The following is a 15150-nucleotide window of genomic DNA, read 5'->3' as shown; positions in this document are numbered from 1 at the left end:
CCACTCTAAGAATGAAATGAGCTGTTGAAACCCACCGCCCCAGCCAAAGGCTCTGTGGCCTGGGTCCCAATGCAGAGCCTGGCCCTCTGTAAGGCGGAGCAGAGATGTGACGGGGCTGGGCCAGCACGCAGCCTACGGCTGCCACACCTTGGCTGTCTGAGACGTGGGCGCTCAATTCATACATCTGTGCCGGGGCAGAGAGAGCTACCACTTAGGGGACAGGGTGGGCCTTCCCTGGCAGTCCAGTGGGTAAGACTCTGTGCTTCCACTGCAGGAGGTGTGGGTTTGGATTTAGGAACCCAGATCCTAAATACAAAAGAAAGGGCACAGGGAACATTATGGATCCTGACCTGGTGATGATCACCTGGGTGTGCAATTATACATACATAATTTTTATACAAATGAAAATTCACATCAGTATACTTTCATGTTGATTGGGGCTTCCCAGGTGGGACAGTGGCAAAGAATCTGCCTGCCAATGCAGGAGATGCAAGAGACGTGACTTGCATCCCAGGGTCAGGAAGATCCCCTGGAGCAGGAAATGGCAATCCACTCCGGTATTTTCGCCTGGGAAATCTCATGGACAGAGGAGCCTGGCAGGCTACAGTCCATGAAGTCACAAAAGCACAGCACAGCAGGAAATACTTCATGTTTATCTTTATAAATACTTTATCTTTTAATTAAAAAGATTTATTTTCTTCAAAAGTCAAGTTTCTCTTCCTAAAACTCTCATCTCCCACATCTTGGTGCCAAATAAACAAATCAATCAGAACTTACCCCTCTTCTCTTGAAACAGCTAACCATTCGCTGCCTCAGAGACAACTCTGGCGGCCTGGGCCCTCCTGGGGCTGAGGGTGGGCCACAGGACCGGGCAGAGGCTGCTCAGGCTGCCAAAAGAGCCCCAGTAGGGAGCCCCAAGTCTGACACCAAGCGAAGGCCAGGCTTTCATCCCCAGCTCTGCCGGGACTGCTGTGTGACCCAGGCCAGGGGGTTTCTGGTTGCTGACGTGGGCACTGGCCTCTGCGGGGCCTCTGATGTTTGCAGCTCCTCCCTCCTCACCTCTGCAGTGAGACCTCGCACCGTGCATTCCAGGCATCTGCCCTCCGTTCACAGTTCCTGACTCCCACAGTGACCTCCCTGCTTTCTCAAACCCCCATGGTGGTGGTCTCACCAACAGCAGGGTAAGATGGGAAACCTTACCACCCAGGGGCAGCTCCCGGGGTTGCCTGCCATCTCCTCCTTCCCTCGCAGGCGTGTCTGTGGATCCAATCTGTGCTGCTGGTGTGCTCCCACAGATGCACTTTGGAGGCACGTGCAATACTGTGGTTGCTGCCAGGGACTCAATTCCCACGGGGACCCTCCCTGACATGCTGGGGATCAGGGACGAAGCCTCTGGAGCTGGTCCTGAGATACAAAGGAGCCCCTCCAGACATGAACGCCCCTGCACTCGGGGCTGCCCGAACCTGGGTGAGTGGGTTCCTGCAGCAGAGAAGGCCCACGTGAAAGTGAGGATGCGGAGGGACCCACTGCGGTGGGTCTGGGTAAGTCTGAGCCAAAACCAGAGGTGGGCTGCAGGGACAGAAGACCCTGGCATTGCCCGCTTACACGGTAAAGGCATAACATCAGGAAGAGAGACTGTTCTTCCCTCTCGGGGGCGCTGAAGGTCCCCTTTGTGCCAGGCTCAGTGGCAGAGTGACCGTGGTCTACCAAGATTTCTATAGTAGAGCCTGTCCAGAGCCATGACCATGTTTATTTATTCACAATCAGCGGGGGATGGAGCTCATAGCTCCCAGAGCCAGGCACAGAGTAGACACTCAATTCAGTTCAGTTCAGTTCCTCAGTCATGTCCGACTCTGCGACCTCATGAATCGCAGCACACCAGGCCTCCCTGTCCATCACCAACTCCCGGAGCTCACTCAAACTCACGTCCGTCGAGTTGGTAATGCCATCCAGCCTTTGTTGGCAAAATAATGTCTCTGCTTTTGAATATGCTATCTAGGTTGGTCATAACTTTCCTTCCAAGGAGTAAGCATCTTTTAATTTCATGGCTGCAATCACCAACTGCAGTGATTTTGGAGCCTCCAAAAATAAAGTCTGACATTGTTTCCACTGTTTCCCCATCTATCGTGAACTTCCAGATGTTCAAGCTGGTTTTAGAAAAGGCAGAGGAACCAGAGATCAAATTGCCAACATCCGCTGGATCATCGAAAAAGCAAGACAATTCCAGAAAAACATCTATTTCTGCTTTATTGACTGTGCCAAAGCCTTTGACTGTGTGGATCACAATAAACTGTGGAAAATTCTGAAAGAGATGGGAATACCAGACCACCTGACCTGCCTCTTGAGAAATTTGTATGCAGGTCAGGAAGCAACAGTTAGAACTGGACATGGAACAGCAGACTGGTTCCAAATAGGAAAAGGAGTACATCAAGGCTGTATATTGTCACCCTGCTTATTTAACTTATATTCAGAGTACATCATGAGAAATGCTGGGCTGGAAGAAGCACAAGCTGGAATCAAGATTGCCGGGAGAAATATCACTAACCTCAGATATGCAGATGACACCACCCTTATGGCAAAAAGTGAAGAGGAACTAAAAAGCCTCTTGATGAAAGTGAAAGAGAGTGAAAAAGTTGGCTTAAAGCTCAACATTCAGAAAACTAAGACACTCAGTAAATGCTTGTTAGTGTGTGTGTGTGTGTGCGTGTTCAGTTACTCAGTTGTGTCTGACTGATTGCAACCCCATGGACTGTAGCCTGACCAGCTCCTCTGTCCACAGAATTTTCCAGGCACGAATACTGGAGTGGGTTGCCATTTCCTTCTCCAGGGGATCTTCCCGACCCAGGGATGGCACCCATGTCTTTTGCATTGCAGGCGGTTGCTTTACCACTGTGCCAGCTGGGAAGTCCACGTGTTATTGACTAGTGTGTAAAAACACAGTGTTCACTTCACAAGAGGAGGCAAAAATGGAAACCGAGGCACAGAGGGGCAGTGACAGCTCTTGTAAGGGGTGGGGTTGGCACTAAGGAATCTGCCCACCTCGGCCTATCCGTGGGCCAGTCCCCACCAAGTCCCGCTGGCATCCTAGCAGTATCCCTACCACCAGGACGCAACTGAAAAATCAAATGATTTTCCCTCAAGTGGAGACAGGGGTGACACAATGAAATATCCTCACCAAAAACTCCCAGGCCCGAGTCTGCTCACACTGCTAAATCCACCCACCGATTCAGAGGAAATTCGAATGTCAGAGGAAGGTATGAAAGGACCCGAGGGATCCCATGCACGGAATGCAGGCCAAGGGGCATTTCTTCCACAAGTTCAAGTGAAAAACAAACAAGGTAGAGAGAGACGGAGGGAAACCCAAACGTGGAGAGAGAATGACCCATGGATCTCATTCAGGTCCTGAGAATCTGAACACTGAGTGGATACCGGAGGGTATTTAGAGGTCACTGTCTGTCAGATGTGACACTGGTCTCGTGGTTATGTGGCTTACAGTGACTCTTTCAGAAATACCTACTGAAATACCAACAGAAAAAAAAAAAGTGGTATCTGGGATTTTGTTTATAACCCAGGGATTTGGGGGGCAAACAGACCAGGATCACCCGTGAGGGGGTGGCACGTGGGGTTCAATGCGCTCTTCTGGCTAATTCTGTACGTGTTCCAAAGTTTCCACAACAAAAAGGGCTTTCGTTTTTGCTGTCTGTTTTGAGTCTCAAATCTCTCTGCTAACGGACTAAAAGAAAGAAGGCAGAGCGGGAGAAACGCTGAGGCCGGGAGCCTGGTCTTGGCTCGTGGACTCCACCCTCTTCCACAGAAGTCGGGGCATTCCACAAAGGTTTGCTATCTGCTTCCTCCTTCAAACACATTTTCAATCAGTTTAAAAAATCTCAATTAAGAAACACCCACCTCACACCCAGATGTGAAGGGTTCAGGCTCGAGGTGGGGGTGGGGGGTTGTGGTGGGCAGGGCCAGCCTGCATGCTATTTTTGTCTGTGAAAGATAAGCATCGAATCAAAAGGCAGTTTTACAAATGTTCCCACCAATCTGACACAGTGACTTGAAGTCTCTCGCGTTTCCTAATAAGATAATGGGCTTAAATGCAAGGTATCTTTGTTTTTATCATAACAACTTTAATTACATTTTAAAAATCATTTCACTCAAGATTAAAATTTAAAAACCAAACAAGTGTGGTCCTTCAGAGGGAGCTGAAGACATGCTACTAAGGACTGGACGTCAACCCCTGGGGGCCCAGGCCCATCTGCTGAGGTGGCCTGCCCAAGGCCCCAGGACAAAGTGTCCCTTCCCACTGCTGGCAATGCCAGTTCTGGCATCTGCTGCAAACACAGGGCTGAGCAGAGGGTAGACAGCAGCAGCTGCCAGGCCTCCTTGATCTTCAACCCACGTTCACTCAGGCACTACCACAGGCTTGGAGCCACTCTCCACGTACGGCCACAAGGCCCAGGAGGTGTGGAACACGCCCCTCTCAAAGTGCCATCCCAGCCACAGCATGGCAGGGGCACCAAATCAAACCCTGGAGCAGCCCCAGGGGTAGGTAGCCAGCCACTTTGATCTGTAAACCAACAGTGAGAGGTGAGTCAGCCAGCTTTCCCACACATGTCCACGTGTCCCTCTCAAGCTGCTGGAGGGGCTTAGCTGCAGAGAGCCCTAAGGAATGCCAGGCGAACTGCTTCAAAAACGTCCACTGTTTTCCTTGGGCCAACTACAAACAGCTCTATCACTGAATGGAAGTACAGAAATCAATCAGGCAGCAGGGCTGCTGGATGACATCAACCTGCACCCACGGGTCCTGGTTTCAAGAGTTTCACAGGTTTCATGGGGTTTCCTGGTTTCACAGAAAACAGTATTGCTGTTCTATGACATGCAAATAAGAAATGGAATATTTCCTGCCGTATCAGTAAATGAAGGATGTCACAGACATCAGCAATTGCAGCCACCACCGATGGTGAGCTGCTGAGCCCGGAGGGAACTCAGGAAGGAAGGAATACCTGCCGTATAGCAGCCATCACACTGCAGCCACTCCGGACAGTGAGCCCTGAAGAAACTCAGGATACTGGCCCCTGAGCGCTGAGGGGCATAGCAAAGGAATGATTTCAGCTGAGGCAGACTCATGGATCTTCCCATGCACAGAAAAGTGCTAAACCTCTTAGCTTGAGATATCTGGTTTTCTTTAACTCCCAATAATTTTTTGATGTTCAGACTACCTGCCCTTTGTTGCAAAGCTCGTATATAACCTGGCTCCTCCCTCCACTTCCCCAGAGCAACTCTCAGGTTTACTTGAGATGCTGCCTTCTTGACACGAAGTCCTAAAAATTCCCGCCAAATCAAACAGAACTCTCAACTTTAAGGTTGTGAATATTTTTTGTTTACAGTTATGGAGACTGATGAAGGGACCAGAGCAGATTCCTCTCCTTCACCTGAACTCTACAAGGATCTGGAGCCTTGGTACCAGCAGAGGCGACTTGTGCCCACCCACCTCTTTGAGGAGTCCAGACAACTCTGGGTGAGTCTCTCCTTAGTTCTAGGATCTCCCATTATCGGTTGATGATCATTAAGTTTCATATACTGGGGAAATAAGTTATCTTTGAAACTTAGTTTCCAGAAGTGGTACCTCGGTTATCCTCAGCTGAAGTACTGGGAAGATTCTGCTCAGTGTAAAAGGCACTGGCAGACTCGGTTTAGATAGTGAGTGGTTATTCTCAGCTTAAAGGCTGGGAAGACTGCTCAGTTAAACATTGAGTAAGGTTTAACTTATGATAACGTAAGATATGCAGATGACACCACCCTTATGGCAGAAAGTGAAGAGGAACTAAAAAGCCTCTTGATGAAGGTGAAAGAGGAGAGTGAAAAAGTTGGCTTAAAACTCAGCATTCAGAAAACAAGATCATGGCATCTGGTCCCATCACTTTATGGGAAATAGATGGGGAAACAGTGGAAACAGTGTCAGACTTTATTTTGGGGGGCTCCAAAATCACTGCAGATGGTGACTGTAGCCATGAAATTAAAAGACGCTTACTCCTTGGAAGCAAAGTTATGACCAACCTAGATAGCATATTCAAAAGCAGAGACATTACTTTGCCAACAAAGGTCCGTCTAGTCAAGGCTATGGTTTTTCCAGTGGTCATGTATGGATGTGAGAGTTGGACTGTGAAGAAGGCTGAGCGCCGAAGAATTGATGCTTTTGAACTGTGGTGTTGGAGAAGACTCCTGAGAGTCCCTTGGACTGCAAGGAGATCCAACCAGTCCATTCTGAAGGAGATCAACCCTGGGATTTCTTTGGAAGGAATGATGCTAAAGCTGAAACTCCAGTACTTTGGCCACCTCATGCAAAGAGTTGACTCATTGGAAAAGACTCTGATGCTGGGAGGGATTGGGGGCAGGAGGAGAAGGGGACGACAGAGGATGAGATGGCTGGATGGCATTACCGACTCGATGGACGTGAGTCTGAGTGAACTCCAGGAGTTGGTGATGGAATGGGAGGCCTGGTGTGCTGCGATTCATGGGGTCGCAAAGAGTCGGACATGACGGAGCGACTGAACTGAACTGAAGGTTTAACTCCCACCTGAGTCATTGGGGGGAAGACTGGCTTGTTGGTTTTCCTTGAATCGGCGACCTTAATAGAGACTGTCAAAATTAAAAAAAAAAAACAAAACTGAAATTTATGAGCGCTTCGGAGCTCCAAAGAAGGGACTCTCTCCTCCTGGCTGAGGTAACTAAGAAACTTGCAGGAGAGGTGGTGGCCAGACCGCATTCTGGGCAGCTGTCCCTATAGGGAGACCCACTCATTTCACTAACAACCCGCTCAACCAGGGACTCGAAGAAAAACTGACCACGCTGAGATCTGAACACCATGGTAGTCTTACATGCCACTCGGAGAACCCAAGACACCTAAGAGGGAGCCGAAACAAAATCTGACGCCAAACCTAGAGGACTCACGCTCTCAAGCGGCACACTGACGCATCACACTGAATCATCACTAGTCATTTTATTTCAGCAAACCAACTTCAGAATGGGAAATAAAGGTTAAAAAATAAAAGATAAAGGAGGACTTCCCTGGTGGCTCAGAATCCACCTGCCAATGTGGGAGACACGGGTTTGATCCCTGATCTGGGAAGATCCGTCACGCTGCGGAGCCGTAAGCCCACGCACCACAACTGCTGAGCCTGCGTTCTAGAGCTTGGGAGCCACCACTGCTGAAGCCCGTGTACCCTAGAGCCTGTGCTCTGCGAAACAGAAGCCCCTGCAATGAGAAGCCTGCACACTGCATCGAGAGAGTGGCCCCTGTTCACCACAGCTAGAGAGAGCCCGCACCGCAACGAAGCCCAGCACAGGTACAAACAGATAAAAGGAATGGCAGACTGCCAACCTCCAGCTAATTCCCCAGGCAGGTGAATGTACATACAAAACTTACAAGTACCTACTTAATTGGGAACTAAAGGAAATCTTGCCCTAAAAATGAGAGGCCTCTCTTACTGCATGTGCAGTTAAATTAAGGTTAAAAAGCTGGCTTGACAAAAATATCTTTTCAGAATTTTGATGTTAAACAAAGTTCTTCTAGGGGAAAGCTTCCATTCCTCTTCCGGGTCTTTGAGCTGTAAACTTCTACATGATCTTCCTAGGACATTCGGTGTATGTGTGTGTCTACATGTACTTGTTTTGAAAACTTGACCTCTGCCATGCTATTTTGAGAGCAAACCCTCTGGATGTTGCTTAGGTAATATCCTGCCCCACTCTCTTATGAGGAAGCCTCATGCACTTCAGTGGTTTGAATCACTATTAATATATATTTTATTAATGGTCAAATGATGGATCCCTTTAAAACTGGAGAAACAAACTGGTGAATATATAGCACTCTCATTATAAAGCTGTTTTATTGGTACCTATAAACACAGTTCATGGGAAATAGACAGGGAAACACTGGAAACAGTGTCAGACTTTATTTTTGGGGGCTCCAAAGTCACTGCAGATGGTGATTGCAGCCATGAAATTAAAAGACGCTTACTCCTTGGAAGGAAAGTTATGACCAACATAGATAGCATAGTCAAAAGCAGAGACATTACTTTGCCAACAAACGTCTGTCTAGTCAAGGCTATGGTTTTTCCAGTGGTCATGTATGGGTGTGAGAGTTGGACTGTGAAGAAAGCTGAGTGCCGAAGAATTGATGCTTTTGAACTGTGGTGTTGGAGAAGACTCTTGCAAGTCCCTTGGACTGCAAGGAGATCCAATCAGTCCATCCTAAAAGAGATCAGTCCTGGGTGTTCATTGGAGGGACTGATGCTGAAGCTGAAACTCCAATACTTTGGCCACCTCATGTGAAGAGTTGACTCATTGGAAAAGACCCTGATGCTGGGAGGGATTGGGGGCAGGAGAAGAAGGCGGACAACAGAGGATGAGTTGGCTGGATGGCATCACCGACTCGATGGACATGAGTTTGAGTGAGCTCCGGGAGTTGGTGATGGACAGGGAGGTCTGGCGTGCTGCGGTTCATGGGGTCACAAAGAGTCAGACATGACTGAGCGACTGAACTGAACTGATAAAAACAAAAATCAAATTTAAGGTGGAAAAAATATATCTAATAATTAAGAACTTCTGTAGTTTAAAACAAGTAAGAAAAACTGGTTTGGGAAGCTTCATTTGTGGTCTTTGCTTCCCCTCAATGGGTCTTACAGATGATAACAAAAGCAGTACAATAATTAGGGTTTTCGGGAAAAATCCTATAAGGAAATTCTAGATACTATTTCCAAAAAGGTAAAAAATTTTAAAGGAATTATCTCAAATGAATAAAGAAATCTTTATATGGTTGTTTAGAGTATGATAAATAAAATGGACATTTATGTGGTTAAAACACAAGGTTTTATATTATACTACCTAAAGTTAAATGGGCCAAAGGATACCCCCACTAGTTCCCAACAGTAAAAGCCAAACAAGTCTGATCTATTCACCCCCAGTGTTAAAATAAATATTTAATGAGCTAGAAAAATTTACACTGAGTACCAGACCAGCAATTATTTGGGGCAACAGATAGGCCAAAGGGCCTGAGTTCCACTGAACCTCTCTCTGGGGATCCCAGAGCCTTTTATATAAAAACAGATAAATGGGCAGGAAACACTGAATAAAAAGACAAAAACTGAAAGTCTTCCTATAAGATGAAAGCTTGTTAATCAGACACTAACGAAAAGTAAAGGTATAAAAGTTGACAAAATTGAGATGAAAGTGTATCAAACTGGTATATTTAATGGGCTTTATAGAAGATGATTATCATCTCTTTTGTTTAATTATGTTGTAGGACAGGCATGCTTCACTGGGAAATACTATATGGCATTTCAAGACAAGGTATATAAATCTGCCCCTCAGGAAATACTAAACATTCTAAAGGAAACCAATAGGATTTCCTGAGCCATACAAATAAGCAAAAACTGCAAACTAAAATTCAAGAGCTAGTAAAAAAATAAAAGTAGTGATTTTTCTCTGGGTTTAACTGGTAAACTCGGAATGAGGGTCTTTGTTGAAGGCCTTATACAAGCTTTTGAAGGTATCTGAAACTCTTTCACAGAACTCGTACATTTCAGGTAAGCTAGAAATCTTCTCACTGATAATATACAGTTGGGGAAATCAATCTTTCAGTATCCTTTAGGTGAAAGACCTGTTCTCTGGGGAACTAAAAGCAACTGTCTGTCTCTTGCAAATCTCCACAGGACAAAAATGTAAATACAGGCCACAGGACCTGAAACTGAGCCTAATTAGCTCAATCAGGCAATACCTGAAACCAAGGAAAAAAAGAGACAAAGTGACAATTCTAAAGTTCACGGGGCTGGAAAAGTTCCCTCAGCCAAACTTCACAAAGAGTAAAACCTTAATCATCTGAGCTGGCCAGTGTAATGTATTCCAACTTTTCTTTGTAAACTAGCAAGTTTATATTGTGATACCTGATTCATAATTAGGTAAAACCATGAGATCTCTAGTTTTGCCTATTTATATGCCTATGTACACATTGCACCTATGAGATATCTCTGCCTCTGGAAAGGATAGTATCATCAACATTGAATTTATAAAGAGCTCTATTTAATTTCAAAGAAAGTACTTACAAATAAAGAGAAACAGGCCAAAATGACTTTCAGGTTCACGTGAACTGAGAAATATTGAATATTAAGATGCTGCTGCTACTGCTAAGTCACTTCAGTCGTGTCCGACTCTGTGTGACCCCATAGACGGCAGCCCATCAGGCTCCCCCCTCCCTGGGATTCTCCAGGCAAGAACACTGGAGTGGGTTGCCATTTCCTTCTCCAATGCATGAAAGAGAAAAGTGAAAGTGAAGTCGCTCAGTCATGTCCGACCCTCAGCGACCCCATGGACTGCAGCCTTCCAGGCTCCTCCATCCATGGGATTTTCCAGGCAAGAGTACTGGAGTGGGGTGCCATTGCCTTCTCCATACCTAGGTTTAACAGAAGTCAAATAAGACGGACGTTATTGCATCTGTTGCAAGCAAAATAACTTGATATGATGAAGCTTTACAGTAAATGTAAATGAGATAACAGCTTTCGGGAAAACTCTCTTAAAATAATTTTAAAATTTCATCGCAATGAGAAACTCACGTGCTACAACTAGAGAGAAGCCCCTGCACGCCACAACCACGACCCAGCGCAGCCAAATAAAAATAAAGTAATTTAAAAAAATACACAGGATACTGGCCCCAGATAAGTGAGGTACACATCAAAGGAATGATTTCAGTGAGCTCAGACCGTACATCCTCTCATACACGGAAAAGTGCTGGATTCCTTAACCTGGGTTATCTGGATTTCTTTACTTAACAATAACCTCCTGATGTTCAGACTACCTGCCCTTTGTTGTAAGACTTCTGTATAACCTGGCTATTCCAGCCTGGCCTCCTTGGAGCAGTTCTCTCATGGTCACTTGAGATGCTGCCTCCTGAGCTTGAAGTCCTAAAAATTCCCAGTGAGTGAAACATAGCTCTTGACTATTAGGTTGTGAATATTTAAGTCAAACACACACACATAAATTACAAAGATGAACTTACAAGATAACTCACACTAATATGCAACATCACCATCTGTATGTGTGTCATATATACTGAGGCTTCACGTTCAAGTTTCACTACTTAAAAAAAAAAAGAGTGAAAGGAGCCGGAGGTCAAGATCCATGGTTTGTGGTCTCAACTCTGTCACCACTCATGGTTTAGCAACTCTGGGCCTCAGTTTCCACATCGATAAAATGGGAACAGAGCTGCCCATTCCTTAGGTTGGTTATGAGAGGAAAAAGAAATGAGCCAAAAACACCCTTCAGAGAATTACAGGCATAAAGTCAAAAGCACGTGGTAATTTTGTCAAGTTCATACCGTGGCCTTACTCCCTCCTTGCTCTCCTCCCTGCATCCTCACTCATCCCCTTCAGTACGGAGAGTGACGCTGTGACTATGAATAACAGGGATATTACTAATAACAGAGTCCTTAAAGCATCACTGATGGAGAAATACACGGCCAGCCCTGTGGTATGAGCCCCACCTGCCACTGCTCCCCGCCACCAACTTCTCCAGTAACCCCGCCTTGGGCCCAGGCTGCCTCAGTCACCCAAGTACAGATGGGGCTTTGACGGAATAGCAGTGCCCACCTCCTCTGCGCTCTGGACTTTCCCCAGGCCCAGGGTGGCAGTGCGTGTGGAGATCGAGGCAAGCACACACAGGCTGCGGCCTCACAGGGTTTCGTAGTATTAACAGGGACTAACCCAGTGAGCCCTCCTGGGCCAGCCCTCCTCACTGCAGCAGAGAGGCCGTTTGTGGCTCTGTGGCCCTGCTGGGGACAGGGGGCAAACACTCAGGGGGGCCTCTGGGTCCCTGCCTCAAAGTGTGCATGACCACTGACTCTGCAAAACTCCACAACTGGAGAACACGGGCGGTGGGGGGGGTGCGATACTGTGGGTGGAGGTGCCCCCAGTACAGCCCATCCAGTTGGGTGGGCCGCTGGGGCCCTGGGAGGCAGCCAGTGTCTGCCAGAAACAGCTTGAATCTTGCTCTTCAAGAGACAATGAATCCACTGTTGACCGGCTGGGGCCTTGATTAATGTTTGAAAAAAAAAAAAAGTGGAAAATTCCACCTGTGTGGGTGGAGGCCGGGCCTGGGACAGGTCAACAACCTCTAATGGCCTTGTTCCTGGGGACGGGGAGGACAGAGAAACAAAGAGGCCGACCAAAGGGACGGCCTGAAGGTGTCTCTGCACTTGGGTCCAAAGGAATCTCCTTGTCAAAGCCAGGCTCATTTGTCTTTTTCTTGTCCCACCTCCCCTGTCCTTAAATATACACAGCACCTTTAAGTCCTCCAGTTTTTTCCCACCCCTTAAGAGTCTCCCAACAGCCCTGCCAGGCCAGCAGGACTGACGTCAGCCCCATGTTACGGAGGGGAAACTGAGGCCCTACGACACCCAGAGCCTCGCTCAAGGGTGGCACTGGGGAACGAATAGCACAGCCAGGAGATGTGAACCCAGTGGCAGCACAGAGCCTGTCCCAGGGGACTCTGGGGCCAGGGCCATGGGTAGTGGACAGAGGGGTCCTCCAGAGTCCAGATGAGATGCTCCTCACCCCACCAGAGAAGGAAGAGTAGAAGGAAACCCAAACCAGCTCTGATTGGGCAGGCTTGGGCCCCCGGCTTGGAGGAAGGTATGCATTCATTCATTGATTCATTCAAGCATTTAATAAGCACCTACTAAATACTCAGACAAGAAGGAATGCTGTACAAGGCTCCTTCAGAAATGCAGATGCAGCAGAACTCATGGCCAAAGAGGAAAGGTGAGAGTATCTGCACTTGCCTCACAGACCTGAGTCACCTCACTGCCATTACACTTGACAGCAAAGGAAACCGAGGCTCTGAGAAGGGCCAAGACTTCCAGAGTCACAGGGGAAGCAGCTGAGACCTCCTGACCCACAGGGGCCCTGCATCCCATTAACAAAGCTACGGCACTACTGGGCTCAGGCGTTGCAACAAACGGCGTTCCTTCCAGCAGGCCAGCTTGGAGGCTCCATGCTTAACCAGCAAGGCCCTCTCACGGAGGAACACTTTTCAGAATGACCATCCGAGCCAGTGTGGACCCCTCCTACTGAACAGGCACACTTCCTGGCCCACAGAGCACACCAGCCGTGGCTAAAGGGATCACTCGGGACTACTCACTCTGCGGTCCTGCCTTCAGACCCGGCCATGGGCAGCAGAGAACCAGAGACAGGGCGGTGTCATCTCTGTGCCCACACATGCCCAGCCCTGCACCCAGGGCATGGGGAGGTCACTCGGTCTGCATCCCAAGTCAATGGCCAGCATCCGCTGCTCTGGTTCCCCCCTCCCACTCCTTCGACCTGATGCTCAGCCACCTTGGCATTTTGCTCACCTCGCCTTTCTCCTCTCCTTTGCCCATCAGCTTCTTTTCCTGGAGAAACTATCTCAACCTTGCTCATTCTTGGAAGAAAACCAGCCTTCTCCCATCTCGAAAGCCACTTCCTCTCATGCCTTGTCTCAACACTTCTTGCCGAAGATCTAAGTCAGGGGTCCACCGCAGGCCAGGCCTCTCTTGGCCCTTCTGTCTCACCTGACACCATGGCTGCTCCCTCACTCTAGGATCTTACAGAAAGAAGGGAATAGGGAATATCCATTCCTGGGACCCTATCCACCTCCCCTCTCTGCTGCTAAGTCGCTTCAGTCGGGTCCGACTCTGTGCGACCCCACAGACAGTAGCCCACCAGGCTCCTCTGTCCACGGGATTCTCCACGCAAGAGTACTGGAGTGGGGCGCCATTTCCTTCTCTACCCCTCTTCCAGTTCATTTCAGTTGCTCAGTCGTGTCCAACTGTTTGCGACCCCATGAATCGCAGCACACCAGGCCTCCCTGTCCATCACCAACTCCCAGAGTTCACTCAAACTCATGTCCATTGAGTCGGTGATACCATCCAGCCATTTCATCCTCTGTCGTCCCCTTCTCCTCCTGCCCCCAATCCCTCCCAGCATCAGGGTCTTTTCCAATGAGTCAACTCTTCATATGAGGTGGCCAAAGTATTGGAGTTTCAGCTTTAGCATCATTCCTTCCAAAGAACACCCAGGGTTGATCTCCTTCAGAATGGACTGGTTGGATCTCCTTGCAGTCCAAGGGACTCTCAAGAGTCTTCTCCAATACCACAGTTCAAAAGCATCAATTCTTCGGCGCTCAGCCTTCTTCACAGTCCAACTCTCACATCCATACATAACCACTGGAAAAACCATAGCCTTGACTAGACGGACCTTTGTTGGCAAAGTAATACCTCTGCTTTTGAATATGCTGTCTAGGTTGGTCATAACTTTCCTTCCAAGGAGTAAGCGTCTTTTAATTTCATGGCTGCAATCACCATCTGCAGTGATTTTTGAGCCCCCCCCAAAAATAAAGTCTGACACTGTTTCCACTGTTTCCCTACTTTACTAATCCCTATAAATGTCTGACTCACAAACTCTGTCTCCAGGACTAACCTTTGCATCCCTGGTCACCCCCAGAGCCTTGACCCTCAAGAGCCCAAGCTCTCGCAACAGGGCCTGCTTTGGGGCATGGCTGTAAAGCCGGTGCAGCCTGAAGCCTGGCCCATACAGACACTGGGCTATTCGTCCAGCGAACAGATTCAGACTAATTGCGGCCTCTTCTCACTGCCCTCAGAGGGACTGACTTCCCATGGCCTGGCATAGCCAGCCAGGTGACCTTCCTAACACTGAAAAATGACCATCACCAAAACGTCTGGCACCCCACGGACAAGGGTTGTAATCCCAAGAGCAGGAAGATGAGACTGCATCTGCACTTCCATGGCAGAAGTCGGGAGCCCACGTGCCCTCGAACATACTCTCACCGCCCACGTTCTCAGTCTGAGGGCACCTGTTAGCTGGCACCTTTGCATGCCAGCATGGGCATCCTGCACACGTTGGCTCAAGAATACAGACAACTATTAGAGCTGCAAGTGATCTCTGGGACTACAGGGCTAGGGCTCAAAGCAACTCAGAGACGTTAAGCAAGGGGCCGCGGGTGACCCAGCCCCAGGCATGGGTGAGGCAATACCCTCACCTGAGCCACTCACCTTGATGAGGAACCAGACCAACCCTCAGGAAAACATCGCCTGCATCTCAC

General features: G+C 48.2%; 1 protein-coding gene across 1 annotated transcript in view; it reads right to left on the bottom strand.

The window, feature by feature from the left end:
• The window catches only part of CHDH (choline dehydrogenase), a 95097-nt gene that overhangs the window by 78817 nt on the left and 1130 nt on the right, over window positions 1-15150 (bottom strand). The gene's annotated exons all lie outside the window — the stretch shown is intronic.

This window comes from Bos mutus, chromosome 22 (assembly GCF_027580195.1).
Source record: "Bos mutus isolate GX-2022 chromosome 22, NWIPB_WYAK_1.1, whole genome shotgun sequence".
Classification (NCBI taxonomy): domain Eukaryota; kingdom Metazoa; phylum Chordata; class Mammalia; order Artiodactyla; family Bovidae; genus Bos; species Bos mutus.
The sequence above is the reverse complement of the archived record's forward strand: the minus strand, read 5'-3'. Positions and strand labels throughout refer to the sequence as shown.